Here is a 13272-nt window from a genome sequence, read left to right on the forward strand (position 1 = left end):
CCAACTAGGTTCCACCTTGGTCATGTATCCCAACTAGGTTCCATCTTGGTCATGTAACCCAACTAGGTTCCACCTTGGCCATGTATCCAAACAAGGTTCCACCTAAGTCATGTATCCCAACTAGGTTCCATCTTGGTCATGTATCCAAACAAGGTTCCATCTTGGTCATGTATCCAAACAAGGTTCCACCTTAGTCATGTATCCCAACTAGGTTCCATCTTGGTCATGTATCCCAACTAGGTTCCACCTTGGTCATGTATCCCAACTAGGTTCCATCTTGGTCATGTATCCCAACTTGGTTCCACCTTGGTCATGTATCCAAACTAGGTTCCACCTTGGCCATGTATCCCAACTAGGTTCCACCTTGGCCATGTATCCCAACTTGGTTCCACCTTGGCCATGTATCCCAACTTGGTTCCACCTTGGTCATGTATCCAAACTAGGTTCCACCTTGGCCATGTATCCCAACTAGGTTCCACCTTGGTCATGTATCCCAACTTGGTTCCACCTTGGCCATGTATCCAAACTAGGTTCCACCTTGGCCACGTATCCCAACTAGGTTCCACCTTGGCCATGTATCCCTACTAGGTTCCACCTTGGCCATGGTTCCCAACTTGGTTCCACCTTGGTCATGTATCCCAACTAGGTTCCACCTTAGTCATGTATCCCAACTAGGTTCCACCTTAGTCATGTATCCCTACTAGGTTCCACCTTGGCCATGTATCCCAACTAGGTTCCACCTTGGTCATGTATCCCAACTAGGTTCCACCTTGGTCATGTATCCCAACTAGGTTCCACCTTGGTCATGTATCCCAACTAGGTTCCACCTTGGTCATGTATCCCAACTAGGTTCCACCTTGGCCATGTATCCCAACTAGGTTCCATCTTGGTCATGTATCCCAACTAGGTTCCATCTTGGTCATGTATCCCAACTAGGTTCCACCTTGTTCATGTATCCCAACTAGGTTCCACCTTGGCCATGTATCCCAACTAGGTTCCACCTTGGTCATGTATCCCAACTAGGTTCCACCTTGGTCATGTATCCCAACTAGGTTCCACCTTGGCCATGTATCCCAACTAGGTTCCACCTTGGTCATGTATCCCAACTAGGTTCCACCTTGGCCATGTATCCCAACTAGGTTCCACCTTGGCCATGTATCCCAACTAGGTTCCACCTTGGCCATGTATCCCAACTAGGTTCCACCTTGGCCATGTATCCCAACTAGGTTCCACCTTGGCCATGTATCCCAACTAGGTTCCACCTTGGCCATGTATCCCAACTAGGTTCCACCTTGGCCATGTATCCCAACTAGGTTCCACCTTGGTCATGTATCCCAACTAGGTTCCACCTTGGTCATGTATCCCAACTAGGTTCCACCTTGGCCATGTATCCCAACTAGGTTCCATCTTGGTCATGTATCCCAACTAGGTTCCACCTTGGTCATGTATCCCAACTAGGTTCCACCTTGGCCATGTATCCCAACTAGGTTCCACCTTGGTCATGTATCCCAACTAGGTTCCACCTTGGTCATGTATCCCAACTAGGTTCCACCTTGGTCATGTATCCAAACTAGGTTTTACTTTAGTCATGTATCCCAACTAGGTTCCATCTTGGTCATGTATCCCTACTAGGTTCCACCTTGGTCATGTATCCCAACTAGGTTCCACCTTGGTCATGTATCCCAACTAGGTTCCACCTTGGTCATGTATCCCAACTAGGTTCCACCTTGGTCATGTATCCCTACTAGGTTCCACCTTGGCCATGGTTCCCAACTAGGTTCCACCTTGGTCATGTATCCCAACTAGGTTCCATCTTGGTCATGTATCCCAAGTAGGTTCCACCTTGGCCATGGTTCCCAACTAGGTTCCACCTTGGTCATGTATCCCAACTAGGTTCCACCTTGGCCATGTATCCCAACTAGGTTCCACCTTGGCCATGGTTCCCAACTAGGTTCCACCTTGGTCATGTATCCCAACTAGGTTCCATCTTGGTCATGTATCCCAACTAGGTTCCACCTTGGCCATGGTTCCCAACTAGGTTCCACCTTGGTCATGTATCCCAACTAGGTTCCATCTTGGTCATGTATCCCAACTAGGTTCCACCTTGGCCATGTATCCCAACTAGGTTCCATCTTGGTCATGTATCCCAACTTGGTTCCACCTTGGCCATGTATCCCAACTAGGTTCCACCTTGGTCATGTATCCCAACTAGGTTCCACCTTGGCCATGTATCCCAACTAGGTTCCACCTTGGTCATGTATCCCAACTAGGTTCCACCTTGGTCATGTATCCCAACTAGGTTCCACCTTGGTCATGTATCCCAACTAGGTTCCACCTTGGTCATGTATCCCAACTAGGTTCCATCTTGGTCATGTAACCCAACTAGGTTCCACCTTGGCCATGTATCCAAACAAGGTTCCACCTAAGTCATGTATCCCAACTAGGTTCCATCTTGGCCATGTATCCAAACAAGGTTCCATCTTGGTCATGTATCCAAACAAGGTTCCACCTTAGTCATGTATCCCAACTAGGTTCCATCTTGGTCATGTATCCCAACTAGGTTCCACCTTGGTCATGTATCCCAACTAGGTTCCATCTTGGTCATGTATCCCAACTTGGTTCCACCTTGGTCATGTATCCAAACTAGGTTCCACCTTGGCCATGTATCCCAACTAGGTTCCACCTTGGTCATGTATCCCTACTAGGTTCCACCTTGGCCATGTATCCCAACTAGGTTCCACCTTGGCCATGTATCCCAACTTGGTTCCACCTTGGTCATGTATCCAAACTAGGTTCCACCTTGGCCATGTATCCCAACTAGGTTCCACCTTGGTCATGTATCCCAACTAGGTTCCACCTTGGCCATGGTTCCCAACTAGGTTCCACCTTGGTCATGTATCCCAACTTGGTTCCACCTTGGTCATGTATCCCAACTAGGTTCCACCTTAGTCATGTATCCCAACTAGGTTCCACCTTAGTCATGTATCCCTACTAGGTTCCACCTTGGCCATGGTTCCCAACTAGGGTCCACCTTAGTTATGTATTCCAACTAGGTTCCACCTTAGTCATGTATCCCAACTATGTTCCACCTTGGTCATGTATCCCAACTAGATTCCACCTTGGCCATGTATCCCAACTAGGTTCCACCTTGGTCATGTATCCCTACTAGGTTCCACCTTAGTCATGTATCCAAACTAGGTTCCATCTTGGTCATGTATCCCAACTAGGTTCCACCTTGGTCATGTATCCCAACTAGGTTCCATCTTGGTCATGTATCCCAACTAAGTTCCACCTTGGTCATGTATCCCAACTAAGTTCCACCTTGGTCATGTATCCCAACTAGGTTCCACCTTGGTCATGTATCCCAACTAAGTTCCACCTTGGTCATGTATCCCAACTAAGTTCCACCTTGGTCATGTATCCCAACTAGGTTCCACCTTGGTCATGTATCCCAACTAAGTTCCACCTTGGTCATGTATCCCAACTAGGTTCCACCTTGGTCATGTATCCCAACTAAGTTCCACCTTGGTCATGTATCCCAACTAGGTTCCACCTTGGCCATGTATCCCAACTAGGTTCCACCTTGGTCATGTATCCCAACTAGGTTCCACCTTGGCCATGTATCCCAACTAGGTTCCACCTTGGCCATGGTTCCCAACTAGGTTCCATCTTGGTCATGTATCCCAACTAGGTTCCACCTTGGTCATGGTTCCCAACTAGGTTCCACCTTGGTCATGTATCCCTACTAGGTTCCACCTTGGTCATGTATCCCAACTAGGTTCCACCTTGGCCATGTATCCCAACTAGGTTCCACCTTGGTCATGGTTCCCAACTAGGTTCCACCTTGGTCATGTATCCCAACTAGGTTCCACCTTGGTCATGTATCCCAACTAGGTTCCACCTTGGCAATGTATCCCAACTAGGTTCCACCTTGGTCATGTATCCCAACTAGGTTCCACCTTGGTCATGTATCCCAACTAGGTTCCATCTTGGTCATGTATCCCAACTAGGTTCCACCTTGGCCATGTATCCCAACTAGGTTTCATCTTGGTCATGTATCCCAACTAGGTTCCACCTTGGCCATGTATCCCAACTAGGTTCCACCTTGGTCATGTATCCAAACTAGGTTCCATCTTGGTCATGTATCCCTACTAGGTTCCACCTTGGTCATGAATCCCAACTAGGTTCCACCTTGGTCATGTATCCCAACTAGGTTCCACCTTGGTCATGTATCCCAACTAGGTTCCACCTTGGTCATGTATCCCTACTAGGTTCCACCTTGGCCATGGTTCCCAACTAGGTTCCACCTTGGTCATGTATCCCAACTAGGTTCCACCTTGGTCATGTATCCCAACTAGGTTCCACCTTGGTCATGTATCCCAACTAGGTTCCACCTTGGTCATGTATCCCAACTAGGTTCCATCTTGGTCATGTATCCCAACTAGGTTCCACCTTGGCCATGGTTCCCAACTAGGTTCCACCTTGGTCATGTATCCCAACTAGGTTCCATCTTGGTCATGTATCCCAACTAGGTTCCACCTTGGCCATGTATCCCAACTAGGTTCCATCTTGGTCATGTATCCCAACTAGGTTCCACCTTGGCCATGTATCCCAACTAGGTTCCACCTTGGTCATGTATCCCAACTAGGTTCCACCTTGGCCATGTATCCCAACTAGGTTCCACCTTGGTCATGTATCCCAACTAGGTTCCACCTTGGTCATGTATCCCAACTAGGTTCCACCTTGGTCATGTATCCCAACTAGGTTCCACCTTGGTCATGTATCCCAACTAGGTTCCATCTTGGTCATGTAACCCAACTAGGTTCCACCTTGGCCATGTATCCAAACAAGGTTCCACCTAAGTCATGTATCCCAACTAGGTTCCATCTTGGTCATGTATCCAAACAAGGTTCCATCTTGGTCATGTATCCAAACAAGGTTCCACCTTAGTCATGTATCCCAACTAGGTTCCATCTTGGTCATGTATCCCAACTAGGTTCCACCTTGGTCATGTATCCCAACTAGGTTCCATCTTGGTCATGTATCCCAACTTGGTTCCACCTTGGTCATGTATCCAAACCAGGTTCCACCTTGGCCATGTATCCCAACTAGGTTCCACCTTGGCCATGTATCCCAACTTGGTTCCACCTTGGCCATGTATCCCAACTAGGTTCCACCTTGGTCATGTATCCAAACTAGGTTCCACCTTGGCCATGTATCCCAACTAGGTTCCACCTTGGTCATGTATCCCAACTTGGTTCCACCTTGGCCATGTATCCAAACTAGGTTCCACCTTGGCCACGTATCCCAACTAGGTTCCACCTTGGCCATGTATCCCTACTAGGTTCCACCTTGGCCATGGTTCCCAACTTGGTTCCACCTTGGTCATGTATCCCAACTAGGTTCCACCTTAGTCATGTATCCCAACTAGGTTCCACCTTAGTCATGTATCCCTACTAGGTTCCACCTTGGCCATGTATCCCAACTAGGTTCCACCTTGGTCATGTATCCCAACTAGGTTCCACCTTGGTCATGTATCCCAACTAGGTTCCACCTTGGTCATGTATCCCAACTAGGTTCCACCTTGGTCATGTATCCCAACTAGGTTCCACCTTGGCCATGTATCCCAACTAGGTTCCATCTTGGTCATGTATCCCAACTAGGTTCCATCTTGGTCATGTATCCCAACTAGGTTCCACCTTGTTCATGTATCCCAACTAGGTTCCACCTTGGCCATGTATCCCAACTAGGTTCCACCTTGGTCATGTATCCCAACTAGGTTCCACCTTGGTCATGTATCCCAACTAGGTTCCACCTTGGCCATGTATCCCAACTAGGTTCCACCTTGGTCATGTATCCCAACTAGGTTCCACCTTGGCCATGTATCCCAACTAGGTTCCACCTTGGCCATGTATCCCAACTAGGTTCCACCTTGGCCATGTATCCCAACTAGGTTCCACCTTGGCCATGTATCCCAACTAGGTTCCACCTTGGCCATGTATCCCAACTAGGTTCCACCTTGGCCATGTATCCCAACTAGGTTCCACCTTGGCCATGTATCCCAACTAGGTTCCACCTTGGTCATGTATCCCAACTAGGTTCCACCTTGGTCATGTATCCCAACTAGGTTCCACCTTGGCCATGTATCCCAACTAGGTTCCATCTTGGTCATGTATCCCAACTAGGTTCCACCTTGTTCATGTATCCCAACTAGGTTCCACCTTGGCCATGTATCCCAACTAGGTTCCACCTTGGTCATGTATCCCAACTAGGTTCCACCTTGGTCATGTATCCCAACTAGGTTCCACCTTGGTCATGTATCCAAACTAGGTTTTACTTTAGTCATGTATCCCAACTAGGTTCCATCTTGGTCATGTATCCCTACTAGGTTCCACCTTGGTCATGTATCCCAACTAGGTTCCACCTTGGTCATGTATCCCAACTAGGTTCCACCTTGGTCATGTATCCCAACTAGGTTCCACCTTGGTCATGTATCCCTACTAGGTTCCACCTTGGCCATGGTTCCCAACTAGGTTCCACCTTGGTCATGTATCCCAACTAGGTTCCATCTTGGTCATGTATCCCAAGTAGGTTCCACCTTGGCCATGGTTCCCAACTAGGTTCCACCTTGGTCATGTATCCCAACTAGGTTCCACCTTGGCCATGTATCCCAACTAGGTTCCACCTTGGCCATGGTTCCCAACTAGGTTCCACCTTGGTCATGTATCCCAACTAGGTTCCATCTTGGTCATGTATCCCAACTAGGTTCCACCTTGGCCATGGTTCCCAACTAGGTTCCACCTTGGTCATGTATCCCAACTAGGTTCCATCTTGGTCATGTATCCCAACTAGGTTCCACCTTGGCCATGTATCCCAACTAGGTTCCATCTTGGTCATGTATCCCAACTTGGTTCCACCTTGGCCATGTATCCCAACTAGGTTCCACCTTGGTCATGTATCCCAACTAGGTTCCACCTTGGCCATGTATCCCAACTAGGTTCCACCTTGGTCATGTATCCCAACTAGGTTCCACCTTGGTCATGTATCCCAACTAGGTTCCACCTTGGTCATGTATCCCAACTAGGTTCCACCTTGGTCATGTATCCCAACTAGGTTCCATCTTGGTCATGTAACCCAACTAGGTTCCACCTTGGCCATGTATCCAAACAAGGTTCCACCTAAGTCATGTATCCCAACTAGGTTCCATCTTGGCCATGTATCCAAACAAGGTTCCATCTTGGTCATGTATCCAAACAAGGTTCCACCTTAGTCATGTATCCCAACTAGGTTCCATCTTGGTCATGTATCCCAACTAGGTTCCACCTTGGTCATGTATCCCAACTAGGTTCCATCTTGGTCATGTATCCCAACTTGGTTCCACCTTGGTCATGTATCCAAACTAGGTTCCACCTTGGCCATGTATCCCAACTAGGTTCCACCTTGGTCATGTATCCCTACTAGGTTCCACCTTGGCCATGTATCCCAACTAGGTTCCACCTTGGCCATGTATCCCAACTTGGTTCCACCTTGGTCATGTATCCAAACTAGGTTCCACCTTGGCCATGTATCCCAACTAGGTTCCACCTTGGTCATGTATCCCAACTAGGTTCCACCTTGGCCATGGTTCCCAACTAGGTTCCACCTTGGTCATGTATCCCAACTTGGTTCCACCTTGGTCATGTATCCCAACTAGGTTCCACCTTAGTCATGTATCCCAACTAGGTTCCACCTTAGTCATGTATCCCTACTAGGTTCCACCTTGGCCATGTATCCCAACTAGGTTCCACCTTGGTCATGTATCCCAACTAGGTTCCACCTTGGTCATGTATCCCAACTAGGTTCCACCTTGGTCATGTATCCCAACTAGGTTCCACCTTGGCCATGTATCCCAACTAGGTTCCATCTTGGTCATGTATCCCAACTAGGTTCCATCTTGGTCATGTATCCCAACTATGTTCCACCTTGTTCATGTATCCCAACTAGGTTCCACCTTGGTCATGTATCCCAACTAGGTTCCACCTTGGCCATGTATCCCAACTAGGTTCCACCTTGGTCATGTATCCCAACTAGGTTCCACCTTGGTCATGTATCCAAACTAGGTTTTACTTTAGTCATGTATCTAAACTAGGTTCCACCTTGGCCATGGTTCCCAACTAGGTTCCACCTTGGTCATGTATCCCAACTAGGTTCCACCTTGGTCATGTATCCAAACTAGGTTCCACCTTGGTCATGTATCCCAACTAGGTTCCACCTTGGTCATGTATCCCAACTAGGTTCCACCTTGGTCATGTATCCAAACTAGGTTCCACCTTGGTCATGTATCCCAACTAGATTCCACCTTGGTCATGTATCCCAACTAGGTTCCACCTTAGTCATGTATCCAAACTAGGTTCCACCTTGGTCATGTATCCAAACTAGGTTCCACCTTGGTCATGTATCCCAACTAGGTTCCACCTTAGTTATGTATCCCAACTAGGTTCCACCTTGGTCATGTATCCCGACTAGGTTCCACCTTAGTCATGTATCCCAACTAGGTTCCACCTTGGTCATGTATCCCAACTAGATTCTCCACCTTGGTCATGTATCCCAACTAGGTTCCACCTTGGCCATGTATCCCAACTAGGTTCCACCTTGGTCATGTATCCCAACTAGGTTCCACCTTAGTCATGTATCCCAACTAGGTTCCACCTTGGTCATGTATCCCAACTAGGTTCCACCTTAGTCATTTATCCCAACTAGGTTCCACCTTGGTCATGTATCCCAACTTAGTTCCACCTTGGTCATGTATCCCAACTTAGTTCCACCTTGGTCATGTATCCCAACTGGGTTCGGACTTAGTCATGTATCCCAACTAGGTTCCTTCTTAGTCATGTATCCCAACTAGGTTCCACCTTGGTCATGTATCCCAACTTAGTTCCACCTTGGTCATGTATCCCCACTTAGTTCCACCTTAGTCTTGTATTCCAACTTAGTTCCACCTTAGTCTTGTATTCCAACTTAGTTCCACCTTAGTCTTGTATTCCAACTTAGTTCCACCTTAGTCTTGTATTCCAACTTAGTTCCACCTTAGTCTTGTATTCCAACTTAGTTCCACCTTAGTCTTGTATTCCAACTTAGTTCCACCTTAGTCCTGTATTCCAACTTAGTTCCACCTTAGTCATGTATCCCAACTTAGTTCCACCTTAGTCTTGTATTCCAACTGGGTTCGGACTTAGTCATGTATCATTTCATTTGAGTGTCTCTATATATAATTAATTATGTATATATACACATCTTTTTCCTTACAGTTTGACGTCTCGAACTGGGATTTTTTAAAGTAAATGCTTTATGTCAGTTTTGGATATGCATGAAACGGGCTTTTGGAATCCCTGGCGAATTCCCTAAAATCGACATTGTTAATTTTCATATCAATATGGTTAACATAAAAGGCAGAGAATATACTAAAATACATAATTTTAGAGAAATTCAGACCGAACTATTTATTAAGGGATGACCAAACTCCCTATTCCAAATCGAAATGTCTATTTTTTGTCTGTTTCGGTGAGGTTGCATCGCATTTTGAGTTTGCCCCCCCCCCCAGCCACGCCCCCACCCCCACCCCCGTCGTGCCCGCACGTCAAATCCTAGATCCTGGGAATGGTCACGTATTGGCATTGTTTATCAAAGAGTTCGTGAACTTAAACTAGTGGTATAGTATAACCATAAAGGCTACCACTGTTACCGGGGTAACACACACAGATTCCCGAATTGAACCATTATATCTACATTTACTGAAAACACAAGGTGCTAGATATGCTCATTCTGAGAGTCATTCAAGTGTCAGACCACAGGTTTGTAAGAAAGGGGCTGCCATCTACATAATACCAATGCATTTGAACTGAAAAGCATTAGGTTTATATCACTTGAGCTTTGCACAGGTGTCTGACTTGAGTCTCTGCTTATTGCACAACAGAAAGGGAAATCCTCACCATTTCCCGTGCCAGCATGGCGTCTTAACTCACTTGAAACCAACGGACAATTAAGGCACTTCAAAAGTTAAAGAAAGTTTGTCACATTTATCAATCCGTGGGAAAAAGTGACATGCGAATGTTAAAGTCAAATTGTCATTATTGTATAATTAAATAAAATATAAATTTATGATCAGTGTAAATATGCCTTAAGTGGAGCTCTTCAATTAACACCCGTGCTGCCAAATTCAATGACAAGCGAATTTCTCATTTAACGATTTCAACAATAAGGCCCACTTGATTTAGATTGTGTTTCAATTAATATTTGCGAGTTTACTTTCAAGAGGCGGAGTCCTATAATATACGTTCTCAACACCGTTGAATAAACGTTATTATTGGCCATATATGGGACGAGCGGTGTAGCAAGATATGGACTCTTGCGGCGAAATGCGTCACACCCCATTGTGCCTATCGAGCCAGACACCACAGTCTAGATTGCAATGTTTATTTTTCTGGCAGGCTTTATTGTCAGTTTGTTATAGAGGTATATTTTAATTCTATCATTCATAATTCAAAACTTAAGACAAACACTTCATAACTTGTATATTTGTTTATATCTGAAGACAGACCCTTTATATGATGTACTATCATTGCCCATGAATTGCACAAACACACATACAGGTCAGTACCATCGATTTAACTGCTCAAGAAATGAAACGAAGTTAAACCTTACCATTGAAACTATTTACTCAGAATCCAGTAAGGTTTCATTTGTACCCGCATGGACGTGGGCATGTGCCCAAGAGCTCTCATGGCTTTGGCTGCAACCCGCCAAGAAGAGTTCGTAATGAGCTTGTATTGGCAAGGGGTTCCGCCGACTCACTGCAATGGTTTTCTTCTGAAGAATATGATCACGTGCGTATTTGTGTGTGACAAAATCAAATTGGAATAAAATGCATTTGGTTGTCTTCTACCAAATAAGGAGAAGCTTAGTTTTAAAACAATACTCAGTATCTCCTAGAAGAATCAGAGCGACCAGTTTTTTCCAGGAAAAGCCTTTCGAAGCTGGTATACACTCCGTGCGTGGTTGCAGATCAGTCAGACCCTGTTGTAATGGGAATTGGTATAGGGTTTTGAATATGCCCTACTTTTGACCAATTAGTGTCCTAATTCTAATTTGAGACATTTTTCAAGACAAAATACTTCTGACCAAGTTTGATAATTCAGAAGATGTAGTTGTAGATTTTACATTTAAGGTGGCCATTTATTTGACTAAGTGACTAAGTCTATACACCGCGTGACCAATATTAAAACTGACCAAGACCTTTAATTAGACATCCATTCTGAAGACAGTTCATAGAGTTTAGGTGAAATATGGTTTCTAGGGTTACCACATGGTATTCAAATGTTTTCATTTTCATCCTAACATGTTTTTGCGCGTGACCAACATTAATTAATAAATAAAATGTGCCTAAGACTTAAATAGTTTGTAACGTTACTCATATCCTGACCTGGATTTTATGAACAAATATTAATTTGTTTGTTTTTTTAAATAAGCATAATGGTAAAATTTCATTAATATAGGTAGAAATCATTACCTCTACTAGATAAAGTAGCGGAAGGTTGTCCGTCTGTCTGTCTATCTGTCCGCACGACCGTCTGTAAAACCCTTTTCTCAACCATAACTTTGTTATTATATATGATAATATAATTTTTGCACCATGCATACATGCACAAAGCTGGTGTAGGGTTCATGTCATATGATTCAGTTATGTCATTGTTTAATGAAATAAGAAAATCGCCACAAACAAAAGAATGGTATCTATGTTTCTGTTTCCGTTATAATCAATGTAAAATACTAGGATAAAATTCTTTGGTGTACGCCTGATTGAAAAGATAGAATTATTTAAAAGAGCAATGCATTCAATATTGAGTTTGAATGAATTTTCGTAACAGCACTTTTAAATCGTAAGTGTATCGTCAGTGTTGTCGGGCATGGCCTGGTTGTGCCGAGGAGGCACATGTGTATGTTATGGTGGCACCCTTCACTTGCATGTTTACATCTACACTTGACTAAATTCAAACATTGCAATGCAACATATAAGTGAATTAAATAATAGCCTACGACTATACATGGGATTTAAAACAAACAGTTAATTCAACATGGCATATTTCGCATTCCTGTGATAGATTTTGTTCTTGTCGAATTTAGTTGTTGATCTTGCAATAAAATTAAATAAAATACATATCTTAAAAAAGAGTCAAGCATTGTAAAGACGATTTTTCAGTGCTATTAGTCTTAATTAATAGACTTTCAAAACAGGGTTTTTTAATCATTGAATTGCGTGAAGGATTTGCCATATGAAAAATCGTAAACAAATCCGTTCACGTACAAGTATTTGGACTATCGCTGCCATCTGAATTGAACAGCACTAAAAGACGGTGCTCTACCTAGGAAGCCGTATATTGCCGTTCCCGCACAAATGGAGGACGTAAATGACACCGGATTCAAGTGGCTCGTGAAAATGGCCGCACAATTGATATCCATTATTTACTAATTGATAAACCCGCCGCCTTGACACTCCATCAAAAAGCCCTAATACAATTTTGCCTACATCCATTGTTGAGCGGGAACACAAGCGAGAAGCAAGGGTGGCACTTGAGACGCTCACTGCGTGTGGCGCGCGGTGTAGACCTCTCATAACGGCCGCAACGCCCCACTGCACAATGGTGCCCAACAACCGCCCCCAACTTCCCAACGGCAGTTTAGTGATTTTCCACTTGTTAAAATTACGGCATACATTTCTGCCATACGCGCTTAGAATTTGCATAAAAAGAGAACAGTAGCCAATCTACAAACACATAACCACTGGCGTATGCCACTTAGGCACTGTGGGCCTGCAGCTTCATATCATTTCAGAAAATGTTTTTGCTAGATGTGTCGTAAAACGCTTCTATGGGCAAGTTAAAGAACAGACCCATAACTTACTAGTTCAACTCCGACGAATAAAACCATATAAGAAGGCCACACTGTTGGTTCAGTAGGTAAATGTTAAAGCTGTAAAGTAATGGAATCGACCGCAAAATGACAACGAATGAAATGCCTTGTAGGTTTGTGTATCTTTATTCCCTGGCTAGAATGCCATATGTCGTAAATAAGACTGTTCCAGGATGGCTAAGCATTAATATAATGTCATAGATATCAGCCATAAAACAAATTTTCTATTCAATCGTCGGCATTTCGTTTACTGAGTGGACCCACGGGACGCCAGTCCCAAAGTCGTGTCAGTAGAAACGACGGCTCGGCAAAGCGGCTTCAATAACG

This window comes from Mya arenaria, chromosome 14, assembly GCF_026914265.1.
Source record: "Mya arenaria isolate MELC-2E11 chromosome 14, ASM2691426v1".
In the NCBI taxonomy this organism is placed as follows: Eukaryota; Metazoa; Mollusca; class Bivalvia; order Myida; family Myidae; genus Mya; species Mya arenaria.